The 12943-nt window shown below is 45.6% G+C and overlaps 1 protein-coding gene across 3 annotated transcripts in view; it reads left to right on the forward strand.

Moving 5' to 3' along the window:
- Positions 1 to 12943, forward strand: part of GRIA3 (glutamate ionotropic receptor AMPA type subunit 3) — a 759693-nt gene that overhangs the window by 257800 nt on the left and 488950 nt on the right. The gene's annotated exons all lie outside the window — the stretch shown is intronic.

Genomic DNA, 12943 nt, shown 5'->3' on the forward strand with positions numbered 1-12943 from the left:
TCATTCAGAGTCTTTGGTATGGATGGACACAGTTCAAGGAACTCCGAAGACCAGGGCAGAAGCAAGCAAGGATTCTAAGACAACTCAGGACTGAAGTGGAAGTCTTCCAGAGGCTTGTACTTGCGCAGGTGAAGATGGCCTAGTACCATGAGCGCCCTACACAGCCACTATCCATGGGCTGGTCACGGACCACAACATGGCATGCCAGAAAGGAGGCAACAAGGAACCTGGGGTACCGGACATCAGGAACAGGCTAGGAACATCAGGACTGGATCACAGACATCAGGAACAGGCAAGGAATATAAAGAGAAGACATGGATCACAGACATCAGGAACAGGCGACGGACATCAAGACGAGACATGGAGCTCCAACGAAGAATGAAAGCCTGACGGAGCGCTGGAAGGGGAGACAACCAGGAGCATGAAACTCCAATGCAAGGCAAGGCAGAACTGAAAGCAAAGTCCTTTTGTAGTGCAGGAAGCAGGCAACTTCCTGGGAGGAGTTTAGATGGGCCACACCTGGCTGGCCCTATAACTAAAGCAAAGAGCTGCAGGCCGGCCCCTTAGGAGAAGGGGCGAGGCCCAAACCAGAAAGTCCAGGAGGAAGTAGAGCAGGCCTCAGGCAGGCCCAGATGGCTACGAAGGCCTCCCAGGCCATGGAGCAAAACCGGGATAGACTGTCTAGGTAAGGCCCCGGCTTTGGTGCAGCCTCCAGAGAAAAGGTGAGAGGCCTCCTGTGGCACTGCTACAGGAGGAATCGTAACAGCTCTCTTGGCTATCTCTTCATTATCCAAAATTTAACTAACCAGAACAAGGAAATGAGCTTTTTCCTATATGGCTCTATGCTTGTGAAATTTGTTGCTAAAGGAAGATGCTTAGTTAAAACTTAGTTATTCCAGAAACCATTCGGCTGGTTTATTTGTATGTTCATTCTGCACCTAGGTCCTCTTTGGACCTAGGTACAGAATGCGCATTTTACAAAGGACCAAGCTAACCCCATTACACGCTGAAGTGCCGGGCCCTGAAAAAGGGGCGGGTCAGGGGACATGGTCTGGGTGGGGCAGAACAGAGGCAGGCCAGGACAGCGGCCATAAGCCGCTGTCCTGGGGAAGTGCGCGCTTGGCACCTGGCCGGCGCGCGTAAAATACTTCAGCTCTGGAGAAGCAATAAGTAGTAAAATAAAAACATTTGGGGTGCTAGGTAGGGGTTAGGGCTCAGGGTGGAGAGGGAAAAGGGAAGGAAGATTAGGCAAGGGAGTAGGGAAGTTTCCTCCTTAATTGGAGCGGACTGGGAGGAAACTGGAAAAAAGACCGATTGCATTGCTGCGTGTAATTTGAAAATTCCCCCCCCCCCCAGCACACGCAAGTCGCGGTTCACCCGCACATGTGCACGCAGATGTTAAAATCTGGCATGTATGTGCACATGAACATCGGATTTTATAAAATTGGCATGTCCATGTGCGCACACCGGGAACCGCGGGCACATGGACGCATGTGCACGGTTTTGAAAATTGACCCCTATGTTTTCAAAGTTTTCCATTTTTAAAGCAAGATTTGAATTTTCTTTAATAATTTCCTTTTAGGTTAATTTAACAGCATTCATGTCAGAACGAATTGACACCAGTTGCTGGCCCAGGTCCTATTAGGAACGTGGACCCTTGAGTCAGCTGAGACAGATGGTGATGCACTGTGGGAACCCACAGTGGACGTCACAGCTGGGAGGCAGCGCAGAGGAGATGGCCCTGGAAGGCTTCACCCTTGGAAGCCCGCGGTCCCCCTGGGAGAACCCCGTGAGAACGCGAGCCGCTGGGACTTAGGCGAGGTCCTCTGCGACCGAGGACCAGAGGAGGTAGGCCAGGGAAGCAGCCGGCACCAGGAGGTTGATGAAGACTTCACCCTTGGAAGCCCGCGGTCCCCCCGGGAGGAGCCCGTGAGGACCCGAGCCGCTGGGACTTAAGCGAGGCCCCCTGGTGGGCGAAGAACCGGATACCTGTGGATTAAGAGAAGACAGAAGCCAGAGTCCAGCCAGGGAGGGAAGCTGAAGCTAGAAGTCAGTGGACAAACCAAGGTCGGAAGCCAGGAGTCAGAAGCCAAAGTCAAAGCCATGGACGGAAGCTGAAGCCAGAAGTCAGTGGATAAGCCAAGGTCAGAAGCCAGGAGTCAGAAGCCGAAGACAGGATCAGGGATCCGAAGCAGCAACTAGCTACTCTAACCAGAGTGAACCTTGTTGCAAGGCAAGGTAAGAGCCTAGCTGCAGGGTTTAAGTAACCCTGCAGTATGACGTCATCTGGAGGCAGTGCTGAGGCTTCCCGCGCTGCCCCTTTAAATTCAGAGCCCCTGCGTGTGCCTAGGGGGCGGGGCCAGACGCGGTGGATCGCCGGCATCTCCCTCGAGGAGGGAGCACTGCGGCCGAGACCAGGACAAGCCTAGTCGGCGCTCCAGCAGCCCGGGCCAGCCTTAAAGTAAGTGGAGGTCCCGGGGCACGGCCCAGAACCATAACAGGTCCATTGAAGAATTAGCCAATACTTGAACTCGCTTATCCAAATCAATACAGTTTTTAACTAGAGGGGTTAGCTGCTGGGAAATAGAACTCCCAAGGTCCACTATGGAGTCCCATACAGGGCCGCCATCAGGGCAGTATTCTTGGGCCTGCAGTATGGGGCCCCAGGATCTACTGCCACATATGGGGGCCCGCCGCAGCCGCCAGGCGGCAGGTGCGCTTGGGGGATGTATTAGTTCATGGCAAAGAGTGCGGGCCCCAGAGAAGGGAGAGAATCAATGCTATGCGTGTCTTTTAGACACGCATAGCATTGATTTACAGAGCACCGCAGACAGAGACTCGTCCGCGCGCTCTGTCCTGCCAGCGTTCACTGTCTGACGCGGCTGTGACGTCACCGCCGCGTCAGACAGTATGCGCCGGCAAAGCGCGCGGTCCGTCGCTGTCTGCTTGCTGTATGGGGCCTCAAAATTCCTGATGGCGGCCCTGGTCCCATATAGACTCCAGCGAAAAAGAAAAAGGTCTCTTCACAGACAAGGATGGCTATAATTGCAATTGTGACACACTTGACACACTCAGGCTGTCCCCAGTCCTTTAGCTCCAGTAAACACTTCACCTGAGTGTCCAGAGATGGTTGCAGCTCTAACAGCTGCAGGACCTTCCCCACCACTCCCCGCCAAGATCGCCACACCAGTTACATCAACCAGCGACAATCCTAATAGCACTCGGGAGGCTCTGACTGCAGCGAGACTCCCGGGTAGGGTTCTCTCTGCCAGGATGAAGAGTGAAAGGGAGTCGGGGGGAGAAGGGAGCTCAAATTCCCCTCCCTCTGTCTCCAGTGGCTGACTCCCACCAGTGGCTTGCTGCTATCGACATGGGCATTCATCTGACCCATCAAGGGGTGCGTCAGGTGGGCTGCGGGGAGAGCCTCAGGCTTCGGCTTTCTCTTACTGCCCATTACAGGTTAAAAGGAACAAGAGGCAAAGGTGTTGAAAAAAAAACGCCTGAGAGAGATCCCATGTTGCCGTCTACTGATCGGCCTTCTTGGATCTCTCCGATATATCTTAATACTGTTTTTATGCAAATGTTTGCACAGAACAATATCTACATCTTACCAAATATTATTTAATCACAACTGAATTTAAAACTAGAGATAGTCTAGCATTTTGGATGTCAGAATCTTGATTCAGAATTGATGTTCCAATATGGCAACATTTTTTTTTCTTGCATTGAGGAGGGAATTGTTTGAGGTCATGGATTGTTTTTGCTTTTCTGGATTTATTTTTTTTTTATGATCCAGCAAAATCTGTTTAAAATAACTCCCAACTGAGATCAGTAATTTTACTAGTTTGAACCCATGATTCTTATACAAAAGAAGCCCCACCCTCACAGAACATACTCCACGCTAGGGAGATGATATACTAAACTGTGGCAAACACTGCAGGAATGGCCAAGAGAAATTTTACCTAATATGCAAATGACTTTGTAGAGATTCTTTTGGCATAAAATCACTAATGAGCTGATTTGCAAAATTCTTCAGCTCTTTAGCAATTCTGCATGATTTTTGTGAATGGCTTGACAAATGCAAAATTATGCACAGAAAAACAGCAAGTCATATGAGTTAAAATTTGCAACCGTGATTGCACATGCTATTTGCCATTAATATGTATTTGTTGGAATTTATACATAGCTTCATTCATGCAAGACACTTGGAGCAGATTACAATCGCATTATCATGTTTGCAAAGCCATGCACAATTTAGTACATCAACATATAGCTGGCTTTGTTGGTTTGTGATCCTGCAATCCAAAGAATCAGCCCTTGTGTTCAAAAAATTCTGTCCTCTTGCCAGTAGATGAAACTGGCAGTGGTCCAACGTTTTGTTCAATAGATGCATTCATCAATTCTGGTTAAACAGAAATTAACCTTGAAGCATATCTAGGATGTCAGATTGGACCTTCCCATAATGAAAGAACATTCTTTCATTTCAAATCCTTATCCTTTTTGATAGCTTCTGACAAAGCTTGTAATATTTTTTTATCATAGGTTAAAAGAGTATAATGTCATCCTTTTATATTTTTTTATACAAGATATAGTTTTCAGACTATTGCATGATGCAAAAGGCTAAGCAAAAATATCACTAAATTTATCAAGTATGATCTCTATCACTGTTTCCAAACCCAGGCCTGGAAGAACATATGTTTTTTTGGATAGCCACAAAGAATATGCATGAGATAGATTGGTACATTCTGGGTCTAGAACATAAGATATGCCATACTGGGTCAGACCAAGGGTCCATCAAGCCCAGCATCCTGTTCCCAACAGTGGTCAAGCCAAGTCACAAGTACCTGGCAAGTACCTAAACATTAGATAAATCACAAGCTATTATTGCTTATTAATTACCATAATAGCAGTTGATGGCTATTTCCTCTAGGAACTTATCTAAACCTTTTTTAAACTCAATTGCACTAACTGTTGTAACCAAATCCTCTGGCTTATAACTGTTGTAACCAAATCCTCTGGCTTATCTATGCACTGAGGGCCGGATTTTATAAATTAACACGATCGCGTACTTTTGTTCGCGCGATTTTAATAGATACGCGCGTAGCCGCGCGTATCCATTAAAATCCGGGGTCAGCGCGCGCAAGGCTGCCCAAAATCGGCAGCCTGCGCGCGCCAAGCCGAGCAGCCTGCCTCCGTTCCCTCCCCACCCCCCCCCGCACCTTCCCTTCCCTTCCCCTACCTAACCCACCCACCCCCCGGCCCTATCTAACCCCCCCCCCCCACCTTTGTCGGCAAAGTTACGCCTGCTGGAAGCAGGCGTAACTTTGCGCGCGCCGGCTGGCTGCCCCGCTCCATGTTCCGATCCCGGGGGCTGGTCCGGAGGCTGCGGCCATGCCCCCGGAAAGCCCCCGGGCCGAAACCACGCCCGCAGTGCCGCCCCCAAACGCCGCGTCACTCGCGGCATGCCCCCCCGACACGCCCCTCCATGCAAGCCATGGGACTTACGCGCGTCCCGGGGCTTGCGCGCACCGCCGAGCCTATGCAAAATAAGCTCGGCGTGCGCAGGGGAGTTTGGGTTAGGTTTTCGGGGGGTATGCGCATATCCTACGCGCGTACCCCTTTGAAAATCTACCTGTGAGTGAAAAAGAATTTTCTTCGATTTGTTTTAAATGAGCTACTTGCTAACTTCTTGGAGTGTCCCTATTATCTGAGATAATAAATAACCGATTTACATTAACTTGTTCAAGTCCTTTCATTATTTTGTAGACTTCTATCATATCCCTCCTCCAAACTGAGCAGCCCTAACTTCTTTAGCCTTTCCTCATAGGGCAGCCGTTCCATGCCACTTATAATTTTGGTTGCTCTTGTCTGCACTTTCTCTAGTGCAGCTATATCCTTTTTGAGATGCAGTGACCAGAATTGCACACAGTATTCAAGGTGTGGTCCCACCAGTTCATAAAGATATATCTTATGCATATTTCATTATGAATATCCTGAAAAGCAGATGGGTTATGTGTCTTTCTAAGTCAGTGGTTGGGAAGCACATACTGCAAGGGATCCAGCCTATAAACTGCTCTAAATAGTCACCTATCTTTTAAATTATTACGATGTAAAAAGTAAGTGAAATAAATGGATCAGTCATCCCAACTTTACTACATCGACTACTGTCTCTGTATGATGCTAATTTATTATGCAAATATTATTTCACATATGTAGACGGCTAGCAATCAATGTTCAAAGCGATCTAGCTACCTATCCACAGAGTTCAGTTGCTAGATCTCATTTCAGCTGCTGAATAGTTAAATGAGACACCTGGAGGTCAAAATTCAGAAAAGCTGTGAGCAGTCAAGTTATCTGGCTTAAGTTAGCTGGCTAACTTATGATGGATATTCAGCAAGACAAGACTTTCACAGAATATACTCATCCCAGATATCTTTAAATTTAAGTGTAAATTCGGAACATAGCCAGGTAAGTTTAATGGTATCCGGGTAAATTTATCCAAATAAGTTTAACCCTACTTGGCGATATTCAGAATATAGCCAGGTAACTAAAAAGAAAGTACCTTCCAGGCCTGCAAGCCTAATCCCCCAGCCCCCCCCCAAAAAAAAATACTTGAACGTATTTGCAGACTAGCAACCAATTCCCCTCAAGCCCCCAAATTTTAAAAAGACACGGGCCATAGTGACCCAAGGCCAGTCGCTCACCCACCCTCCACAATATTTAAATGACTCTGAGCCCCCTCCTGTCCCCCACCCCACCCTCAAAACCCACCCACAATCTTTACCCCATTCTCTCCCAGGAGAGGGCCATTGCCTTTCATTTGAATGTTGGGGTGGCGGTGGGCTCACCTTGAGTCCCACTCAAGAAGAATGCTCAGCTGGAAGGCAATGCATGGCTTTGTGTATTTTGGTGGATGGTGCTGGAATACTATTTACTCTGAACAGCGATAATGGCCACATTCCGCCTGGTATTCCTTAATGTTAAGGGAATGAATTCACCTTATAAAAGGCATAGCCTGTTTAAAGAATTAAATCTGCTGAAAGCAGATGTAGTATTCATTCAAGAATCTCATTTAAAGCATAAGCATGAGATCCTATTAAGAAACTCACATTATCCTCAACAATTTTTTACTCCTAGCAAAACCTCTACCAAGTGCACAGGGGTCTGTATATTGATAGTCCAGCACCTGCTGTTTGAATACCGCTCTTGCCTTACCGACTCGCTGGGTCAATATTTATTATTACAGATAGGAATAGATGGAACGGAATATAGTTTTGTAAATCTATATGCTCCCAATTTATTTATTTATTTATTTTTAGTTTTTATAAACCGACGCTCCTGTATAATATACACATCGCACCGGTGTACAATGAAACAAAACTGTCGCCTCGGGGGCTTACATTTAACAAATAACCAATCAGGACCAGGGGACATTCTTTAATGAAGTCAACAATCTTATCTTGTTGCATGGGAAGGGGAACCTTAATGTTGGGGGGTGACCTCAATGTATCTGATCTCTTGTTAATAAAGTTACAAATATAAAAAAAAAAACACTTGTGGGAACACAAGGCCTGGATGAAGAGGCGCAGCAGTCGAGCACAGAGGTCAATCCCACCTAGGGACACAAGGCCTGCATGAACAGGCACATCATTCGAGGACAGAGGTCAATCCCAGCTAGGGACACAAGGCCTGGAGGAACAGGCAGGCACAGCAATGGAGTTAAAACACCAGTAGGAACATGGATGAACACGGATACTCGGATAGTAAATTAATTTTTTTAATGGATTTATATTTTTTTTTATCAAAAGTTTCTAGCACTTCATTCTTGATTACACTCAGGTACTGTATATATTATTTCCCTATCCCCAGAGGAACACAAGGCCTGGAGGAACGGGCACAGCAACGGAGTTAAAACACTTGTGGGAACACAAGGCCTGGAGGAACAGGCGCATCATTCGAGGACAGAGGTCAATCCCAGCTAGGGACACAAGGCCTGGAGGAACAGGCAGGCATAGCAATGGAGTTAAAACACCAATAGGAGGAACACAAGGCGTGGAGGAACAGGCACATCATTCGAGGACAGAGGTCAATCCCAGCTAGGGACACAAGTCCTGGAGGAACAGGCAGGCACAGCAATGGAGTTAAAACACCAGTAGGAACACAAGGCGTGGAGGAACAGGCACATGAACTAGGTTAAAACACTTGTGGGAACACAAGGCGTGGAGGAACAGGCACATCATTCGAGGACAGAGGTCAATCCCAGCTAGGGACACAAGGCCTGGAGGAACAGGCAGGCACAGCAATGGAGTTAAAACACCAGTAGGAACATGGATGAACACGGATACTCGGATAGTAAAGTTTCTTTTTAATGGATTTATATTCTTTTTTTAAAAAGTTTCTAGCACTTCATACTTGATAACACTGAGGTACTGTATGTATTATTTCCCTATCCCCAGAGGAACACAAGGCCTGGAGGAACGGGCATAGCAACGGAGTTAAAACACCTGTGGGAACACAAGGCCTGGATGAAGAGGCACATTATTCGAGGACAGAGGTCAATCCCACCTAGGGACACAAGCCGCGTAGGAAAAGAAACTAACCAGGATTCCCTCAGTAATGGCGAGTGAAGAGGGAAGAGCCCAGCGCCGAATCTCCGCCACTCCGGGTTCGGGGATCTGAACCCGACTCCCTTTTGATCGGCCCAGGGCGACGGAGGCCTTCGCCCGTCCCTTCCGAACGGCTCTCACCTATCCCTTAGGACCGACTGACCCATGTTGAACTGCTGCTCAGATGGAACCCTTCTCCACTTCGGCCTTCAAGAAGAATGCTCAGTCTGTTTAAAATAACAAAATTAAACAGACCCACTCAAGGACAATGCTCTGTCTGTTTAAAATAAGAAAATTGAACAGACCCACTTAAGAAGAATGCTCAGTCTGTTTAAAATAACAAAATTAACAGACCCACTCAAGGACAATGCTCATTCTGTTTAAAATAACAAAATGGAACAGACCCACTCAAGAAGAATGCTCAGTCTGTTTAAAATAACAAAATTAACAGACCCACTCTGAAGGACAATGCTCAGTCTGTTTAAAATAACAAAATGGAACAGAGCCACTCAAGAAGAATGCTCAGTCTGTTTAAAATAACAAAATTAACAGACCCACTCAAGGACAATGCTCAGTCTGTTTAAAATAACAAAATGGAACAGACCCACTCAAGAAGAATGCTCAGTCTGTTTAAAATAACAAAATTAACGGACCCACTCTGAAGGACAATGCTCAGTCTGTTTAAAATAACAAAATGGAACAGAGCCACTCAAGAAGAATGCTCAGTCTGTTTAAAATAACAAAATTAACAGACCCTCTCTGAAGGACAATGCTCAGTCTGTTTAAAATAAGAAAATGAACGGACCCAATCTGAAGGTCAATGCTCAGTCTGTTTAAAATAACAAAATTAACAGACCCACTCAAGGACAATGCTCAGTCTGTTTAAAATAAGAAAATGAACGGACCCACTCAAGAAGAATGCTCAGTCTGTTTAAAATAACAAAATTAACAGACCCACTCTGAAGGACAATGCTCAGTCTGTTTAAAATAACAAAATTAACAGACCCACTCAAGGACAATGCTCAGTCTGTTTAAAATAAGAAAATTGAACAGACCCACTCAAGAAGAATGCTCAGTCTGTTTAAAATAACAAAATGAACGGACCCACTCTGAAGGACAATGCTCAGTCTGTTTAAAATAAGAAAATGAACGGACCCAATCTGAAGGTCAATGCTCAGTCTGTTTAAAATAACAAAATTAACAGACCCACTCAAGGACAATGCTCAGTCTGTTTAAAATAAGAAAATGAACGGACCCACTCAAGAAGAATGCTCAGTCTGTTTAAAATAACAAAATTAACAGACCCACTCTGAAGGACAATGCTCAGTCTGTTTAAAATAAGAAAATGAACGGACCCAATCTGAAGGTCAATGCTCAGTCTGTTTAAAATAACAAAATTAACAGACCCACTCAAGGACAATGCTCAGTCTGTTTAAAATAAGAAAATGAACGGACCCACTCAAGAAGAATGCTCAGTCTGTTTAAAATAACAAAATTAACAGACCCACTCTGAAGGACAATGCTCAGTCTGTTTAAAATAACAAAATTAACAGACCCACTCAAGGACAATGCTCAGTCTGTTTAAAATAACAAAATGGAACAGACCCGCTCAAGAAGAATGCTCAGTCTGTTTAAAATAACAAAATTAACGGACCCACTCTGAAGGACAATGCTCAGTCTGTTTAAAATAACAAAATGGAACAGACCCACTCAAGAAGAATGCTCAGTCTGTTTAAAATGACAAAATTAACGGACCCACTCTGAAGGACAATGCTCAGTCTGTTTAAAATAAGAAAATGAACGGACCCACTCTGAAGGTCAATGCTCAGTCTGCTTAAAATAACAAAATGAACGGACCCACTCTGAAGGACAATGCTCAGTCTGTTTAAAATAACAAAATGGAACAGACCCACTCAAGAAGAATGCTCAGTCTGTTTAAAATGACAAAATGAACAGACCCACTCTAAAGGACAATGCTCAGTCTGTTTAAAATAAGAAAATTAACAGACCCACTCAAGAAGAATGCTCAGCTGGAAGGCAATGCATGGCTTTGTGTATTTTGGTGGATGGTGCTGGAATACTATTTACTCTGAACAGCGATAATGGCCACATTCCACCTGGTATTCCTTAATGTTAAGGGAATGAATTCACCTTATAAAAGGCATAGCCTGTTTAAAGAATTAAATCTGCTGAAAGCAGATGTAGTATTCATTCAAGAATCTCATTTAAAGCATAAGCATGAGATCTTATTAAGAAACTCACATTATCCTCAACAATTTTTTACTCCTAGAAAAACCTCTACCAAGTGCACAGGGGTCTGTATATTGATAGTCCAGCACCTGCTGTTTGAATACCGCTCTTGCCTTACCGACCCGCTGGGTCGATATTTATTATTACAGATAGGAATAGATGGAACGGAATATAGTTTTGTAAATCTATATGCTCCCAATTTATTTATTTATTTATTTTTAGTTTTTATAAACCGACGCTCCTGTATAATATACACATCGCACCGGTGTACAATGAAACAAAACTGTCGCCTCGGGGGCTTACATTTAACAAATAACCAATCAGGACCAGGGGACATTCTTTAACGAAGTCAACAATCTTATCTTGTTGCATGGGAAGGGGAACCTTAATGTTGGGGGGTGACCTCAATGTATCTGATCTCTTGTTAATAAAGTTACAAATATAAAAAAAAAAACACTTGTGGGAACACAAGGCCTGGATGAAGAGGCACAGCAGTCGAGCACAGAGGTCAATCCCAGCTAGGGACACAAGGCCTGGAGGAACAGGCAGGCACAGCAATGGAGTTAAAACACCAGTAGGAACATGGATGAACACGGATACTCGGATAGTAAATTAATTTTTTTAATGGATTTATATTTTTTTTTTTCAAAAGTTTCTAGCACTTCATACTTGATTACACTCAGGTACTGTATATATTATGTCCCTATCCCCAGAGGAACACAAGGCCTGGAGGAACGGGCACAGCAACGGAGTTAAAACACTTGTGGGAACACAAGGCCTGCAGGAACAGGCGCATCATTCGAGGACAGAGGTCAATCCCAGCTAGGGACACAAGGCCTGGAGGAACAGGCAGGCACAGCAATGGAGTTAAAACACCAGTAGGAGGAACACAAGGCGTGGAGGAACAGGCACATCATTCGAGGACAGAGGTCAATCCCAGCTAGGGACACAAGTCCTGGAGGAACAGGCAGGCACAGCAATGGAGTTAAAACACCAGTAGGAACACAAGGCGTAGAGGAACAGGCACATGAACTAGGTTAAAACACTTGTGGGAACACAAGGCGTGGAGGAACAGGCACATCATTCGAGGACAGAGGTCAATCCCAGCTAGGGACACAAGGCCTGGAGGAACAGGCAGGCACAGCAATGGAGTTAAAACACCAGTAGGAACATGGATGAACACGGATACTCGGATAGTAAAGTTTCTTTTTAATGGATTTATATTCTTTTTTTAAAAAGTTTCTAGCACTTCATACTTGATAACACTCAGGTACTGTATGTATTATTTCCCTATCCCCAGAGGAACACAAGGCCTGGAGGAACGGGCACAGCAACGGAGTTAAAACACCTGTGGGAACACAAGGCCTGGATGAAGAGGCACATTATTCGAGGACAGAGGTCAATCCCACCTAGGGACACAAGGCCTGGATGAACAGGCACATCATTCGAGGACAGAGGTCAATCCCAGCTAGGGACCCAAGGCCCGGATGAACAGGCAGGCACAGCAATGGAGTTAAAACACCAGTAGGAACACAGAAGGCCTGGATGAACAGGCACAGCAAGTAGGTTAAAGCACTTGTGGGAACACAAGGCCTAGAGGAACAGGCACATCATTCGAGGACAGAGGTCAATCCCAGCTAGGGACACAAGGCCTGGATGAACAGGCACAACCATGGAGTTAAAACACCTGTGGGAACACAAGGCCTGGATGAACGGGCACAGCAATGGAGGTATAACACTTGTAGGAACACAAGGGCTGCACAGTAGACGCCGGTCAGGCACAGCGATTCATGTCAAGAACATGTGCTGCAGTGCTTACATTATCTTGAGCATATGAGGCAATTGGAGCTGCTGCAAGGCTTTCAATAGCTTTTAGTCATCTTGCCATTCACAAGGAAAATCTGGAAAGCCAAGCAATGGCAGGTTTACTTTCAAAAACACTAGCATTTCCATCAAGTCTGGTGACAGCCTTGAGCGGTGAGGGCTCATGATATCCCCTGTCATTGAAAAGACACGTTCACTGGGCACACTGGTTGGTGGACATGACAGATATCCTTCAGCCACTTTGGCTAGGTGTGGCCAGACAG

The sequence above is a fragment of the Rhinatrema bivittatum genome, chromosome 6 (genome assembly GCF_901001135.1).
Source record: "Rhinatrema bivittatum chromosome 6, aRhiBiv1.1, whole genome shotgun sequence".
Lineage (NCBI taxonomy): Eukaryota > Metazoa > Chordata > Amphibia > Gymnophiona > Rhinatrematidae > Rhinatrema > Rhinatrema bivittatum.